Source organism: Balearica regulorum, chromosome 1 (genome assembly GCF_011004875.1).
Source record: "Balearica regulorum gibbericeps isolate bBalReg1 chromosome 1, bBalReg1.pri, whole genome shotgun sequence".
Taxonomy (NCBI): Eukaryota; Metazoa; Chordata; class Aves; order Gruiformes; family Gruidae; genus Balearica; species Balearica regulorum.
The window spans coordinates 172,519,867-172,525,866 of NC_046184.1; positions in this window are offsets into that span (position 1 = coordinate 172,519,867).

Genomic DNA, 6,000 nt, shown 5'->3' on the forward strand with positions numbered 1-6,000 from the left:
GGGGGAAGAGGCATCTATACAAAGTCCTGGACCTCCACAGGAGAATTCGTAGGGGTCTAAGCAGAAGGTTGAAAATCACTGACTGAGAGTTTGGCACAGACTGTCTGCCCTGACAAAGGGAATCTGTTGCTTTCGTCTTCTTTGACACAATACGCCTGGGTCAGCAATTTGGGCAGGCAATTTGTTAACTAGCGAGCACGATGGAAAGACAAAATGCACTCATCCAAATGCTGTTTGCAACATTGTGCGCAGCTACAGTAATGAGCTGTGTTGATTACAGAACAAGGCTTTAGAAAAACAGAGCCCCACAGACTCTATTTTCTCCTGCTGACATCACATTTTTAAGCTGCTTTTTTCTTTCTTTTGCCTCCAGTTATTTTAGGCTAAACTCTGCCCACACCTGCAAGCTGTATGTTTGCAAGTGAAAGCAGTTTCTGCCTTAGCATTATGTTCCTTTTGTTCTAAAGATACATCAAAAATTATGACAAAATACAGAGGCCAGGCTTCCTTTTCTCTAAGCCAGCTTTTAAGATGTAACTGTGTTCATGGGCTGTACTAAGATGAGAAAATGGGAGGCAGATGCCAATGATGTGCTCTGTTTGCAGAGCCTCTGCTATTGCTGAGGGTCTGAAAACACCTTACAAGTGCAAGACCTGCTCCTTTTCCCTCTGCTGGGATAGTTTAAGTACAGTAAAGGGGTGCAGATCTTAGCGAATGGTCTGGAATAGGTGGCTTGGTCTAAATCCTGTTAAAAGTGCCCTACAACCATAAATCCTGGGATCCCGTAGTTCTGCAGTACTACCATTATAGTATCCTGTGCCTCTTTTTCCCCAAGCTTACCTTCTCATATTCACCCCGACAGCAATTACTGATCCAGCCAGCAATAATACATAGCAAAAACAATTGGCACCATGAAATGTATAATTCTGGAAATTTCTGGCCTATCGTAGTTCTCTTCTTATTCACTTACTTGCATAACTAGTGTCAACTGCAAGTACAAGCTCGGAGAAGTTACAACACCCTGGTTTCCTTTTTTCAAACTCTTCATAACAAATCTTGGAAGTGCCAGGCCACATTCTGGTAAAGGTTTCTATGAGTCAATGCACCAGGTCTACATTATACTTTTCTTCTTACTTTCATTAATTAGTGGTGCTATTCCTAAAGGCAAGTCCTTGCAGTTCATTTTAAACTTGCAATGTAGATGCTGACTTGCTTACAAGAGCTGTAAGATAGAAGTACCGGACATAACCGGGACAATCACGTAGGATCATGTTCGAGACAGATTGATCATTTCAGTACAGACATACCATGAACTCAGGCCACTCCACTAGTAGCAAAAGCATGTCTGAAGCCAAAAAGCGTGTCACTGATGATTAGGCAAGCCCCTTCGACATCGTTTATGGCATAGTGTCAAGGGACCTGAACTACAACAACACGAGAAGGCACTGCAGGTCCGTGAAATTCCTGTTGACCCAGTGTAAATTATAGATCTCACCCATACTATAGCCTTTACCTGTCATACTAGTGCCAGCATTCATACACTGGCAGTGCAAGGGGCTACACCAAACTCGGCCGCCTCAGGTGCGCAGCAAGGCAGCTCTGGAGGAGGAGGAGGAGGTCTAGAGGAGGGTGACACAGCCAGCCCCAGTCCCCTGTGAATCACCTCTGCACACTGGGGTACCAACACTTCTCCCTGGGATGCCTCGCATCCCTTTTGGATGATCCCAAAGCTTTTTTTCATCCCGCTGTAGCTTCCCACCCTATTTTCAAAAGAAATAAGGTTACCTGGGCCAGTAGCAGGTGGCTGCGGGGTTTCTATACGGTGTGACCTCCAGTTTGAATAACAGCAGGTGTAGGAGATCATGTAGGTTTTCTGTATGTGCATAGACTTTGCCATTCTCCTTGCTGATGCTTTTGGTAGCCTGGGGCAACCTGTATCACACGTTGCTGTCTTAATCGAAGAGCAGTCATGATGTTTAATAAAAATGGCCAAAAAGCAGCCAGATGTCATTAAAGGACTTGTGCCACTTGGGGACATGATAAAGCGTGACTAGAATAAATTCAGAGTTTGATTAGCAGAAACCAAATTAGCGTGAGCGCATGTGAGGGATGTGGCAAATTAAATTACCAGCAGAACTCCGGTGGTGCGTGCGAGGCGTTAGTCACTGTGCTGGGCTGCTGCATCGGACACGGAAAGGTACCCAGCAAAGAGACCCTCCCGATCATTTCAGAGCGAGCCCAGATGTCAGGCCGTTACAGGTCCCAGCAAGCCTGCGGTGGCAGTCCAGTGGGGAGATGCAGATAGTATGGTCTAGTATATGAAAAGCTTCAACATTAATTAAGGGATAAAAGACCCTCTCTGCATCTAAACTATTACTCAGGGATTTTGAACCTCTAGGAAATTATCCCAGATGCCATTACAAACATTTGCGTGCACTGGAAGGGCTAAAATAACACCTAAAGCATATACAGCAAAACTAGAATGAATAATAAAACATTTTCTTTCAAACAGAAACAGGCTTTGGGAGAAAAATGCACCGAATTCTGTGGGAGCCCATCATTTACCTGTCAGCAGCTGCAGAAGCACTTGACACAGGTACTGGGAGATGATGTGTGCGTTGGCAGAATTGTTTCTCCAGCTTTCACTGCAGATGCTCGCTCTCCTCCTCTTAGCTTAGTTCCTCCCAAACACAAACCTCCCTGGAAGAATTTAAACAACAAACCATGTTGCAAAAGCCACAGAGTACTTGTTGCTAGTAGCTTGCTCATTCTGCGAGCTTGTGCCATGGGTTGATTCCCCCCCCCCCCTTAATTGCTGGATTGCAACATTTGCTCAGACGACGTGCTCTCATTTCGATCCCAGAGGCAGCTTGGGTATCCCACGAGCTACACATATGTCACTGGCCATTAGCATCCTGTGGTCTCTTTTGGGGCACTCCAGTAACTGGAGAAAGACTCTTTTTCCTCATCTGTGGTTGTATGTAGCTAGGTCATGCATTTTCCACCCCTGATATATTTCAACAGTGCCAAGAAATATTGCAAAACAGCCTAAAATTACACTTTAGATGCAGCAGTCTCTGATTTATGGTGTAATTATAAAACATGCTGTGGTAGTTATTAGTCGTGAGATTGAGTATTACACGTTGCAGACTAAAACATACCGGGGAATTTCTAGCTGTGATTGTGTATTCACCTCTAAAGAGAAAATGGGTGTAATTACACCAACATTTATAAAAGGGAAAAATAATGACAAAAATGGAGGAAAGGTTATATTTGAAGACAAGAGCTGCGAATACATAAAACATTTATATTATTACACTTTTCTAATTGAACATTTAAGCCGAAGCTAATGATTTGATTTAAATTGGTCCTTTTTTACATAAGTAGCATTTGAAGAATTTTGGGGTTTAGAATTTATAATGACACTATTTTTTCCCTAACGTTACTCATCTTCAGCATGGTAGATTAAGACAGATGCAGGAATCATTAAAAATCAAGGAAAATAACTACTTTCACAAAATGAGAGGAATGATTCTGCAACCTTCAATCATTTGTGTTGACTCTTCAGCACCAGCAGTGTTTAAAACTATTCACATAAAAATGGTACCTACTGTCAGATGTAGTGGAACTCAGACAGTATTTTATTTACCTTTTCCCCTCCCTGCAATAGTTGAAGATGTCCCTCCTCACATGGCCTCGGAAGTTGAAGGAGCAATAGAGTTAGCTGTAAGGAAAAGGATATGTTGTTTGAGTCATTGCATTTTTTATTACAAAAACATTACTCCAGGTCCTGTTTGGTGAGAATGTGTGATGTTAGTAGTACCACCAATGCACACAGCTTATCCTACTGCATTGCACAATGCCCGCGCTATGACTTTGATTTTAATATAATAAGCAAATAAACCAAACCTATCCCTCCTTTTCACAATTAGAAGGTTTTCCCATTCCTACAATCTGGCTACTTCCATTCTTTATCAAATTGGGCAGTTTTGAAGTCTGTTTTGAAATCTATGTTTTCTTCTGGGATATTTTTTCCTTTTTTATTTGCTTGATATGGTATGGTATTTTATTAAACTTTGGGGTGGGGAAGTCAGAAGAGAGATGAGGTGCATTTCCCCCCGCCCCCAACTAATCAACTGGGTCACAAATGAAGGAATACTGCAATGTTGCTGTACATCCTAAAAATCCAGCACAACTGCAGCAGGGCGCGAGTCATACTGTTCAACCAGCAGCACACAGGGCAGGCACATCGCAACGCTGCTTCACTGCAGAAGGAAAGCAGGCAGCTGCCTTGGGCGGCAACTTTTGGGAGGCAGTTTGCTGCTTGTGTTGTCTACAAACAAAAAAAACCCAAAGCTGAGCAATTTTTTTGCCTGACCCACCCCATCGCTGCTTTGTGTTTCTGCGTTCCTCTGCAGCTGCCCGTATGAAGGGGTCCTAAGAAGGAACGGGGTGGCTGGTGCCGAGAAGTTGTTTTAACCCACGGCTTCCAGCTGTCTCGCCCTACTACCCTTGGCGACAGGACTCTCCTCCACCCTCCAAGCACAGCACAACCCTGCAGTCCCCCTTTTCCTCCTGTGCTAACAAGGCCCAGGCATAGTTACCCGTGCTTTTCTACTCCCTGCAAATTTGGGAAGCCTATCTAGTCAAAATCAATTAGGGAAGGGGGATGGTTCCTTGGGGAGAATGAAAGAGGAGAGGAAAGAGAAGACATGTGGCTGTATGGGAGTAAAACATGCCCTGTCTCTTAAGGAGGCTGGAAGAGCAAATGTTTGTGGGGCAGGGAAAGGAAAGATGGGGAAGAAAGGAAAAGAAGAAGGGGAAGAAAGAGACCCCAAGCCCTTGTATGTTCCCACTTTCTAAGCTCCTCTGATTCCTCCCAGATGTCCTCTTCCCAGCCCCCAGAAACATGCTTTACAGCACCACTGAATTTTCCTCCTGCTGCGAAGCTGAATAAATACCTGCTGTCTGCAAAGGGAGACCTAATGCTGACTTCTTGTGCCTCCCTCAGCAGCAGCAGGCTGAGACAGAAGAGGGCCTTCAACTTAAACTAACCTCCATGAAATAAAAGGCAACTGCTCCAGTTTTTCAGCATTTTCTGGCACACTGGGGCACAGGGCAGTGTAAGCAGAGCTGTTTGATGGAGGAGTAACCAGTTGGCCCAGAAAACCTCTGCACCTGAGCCATAATCGGTACCAAGTTCAACTCCGCAGTAAGGTCCACACCCCCCACCGTAGTCCACCTGTGGCTTGCAGTCACCCTGTTGCTGCCGGCCCTTGGCAGGCACTAACACCAAGCTGGCTGCCCTGCATGTCTCCCTGAGCCAGGGTTATATGGCTTTTTGTCTGCCCTCACTTTCCTTCCTGGCAGCATTTGTCTTGTCTGGTCTTATGGACAGTAGAGAGCAACTCCAAATATCCATGGGGGCTGTCTCTAGCTGTCCAGCACATCTGGAGCAGACAGCTGCTTTCTTGGCTGTGCAGGCAGGGCAGGCAGGGCACATGGGGCAGGTGAGCCCCGTGCTATCTGTCCCCTGCTCCTGTAAGTGCCATCATTTCTGGTCATAAATGTTGCCTGCCTCTTTCAGATGCAGTAAGAAGGTTGTCTGTGAGTTGGCTTTGTGCCAGAGACTTCTTGACTCAGGGGTTTGATGCAACATGGGAACTGACCATGTCAATGACTGCTCTTGAGATGTGGCTGAGAAGAAAAACTCCAAACCAAACAAAAAATCCCAAGTGCATCCTTCCTTCCTAGAATCAGACTGCTCTCACACATTGACTGTACCAACAGACTTCTCCTGCAGGTACAGACATCTTTGCTAGCCAGTACCTGTTAAGGCAGCTGCTCCAAAGTCTGCAATTTTGCATCATGTATCCAAACTCAGCTTTCATTCCTGTATCCTAGGAGGACACATGCTGTGAAGCCCTCTCTGGGACTGTAGGTCAGCAAAGGGGAAATGTTCAAGAGTCTGGGAGAGGGAGGAAAGGGCTTGTGGTCAGA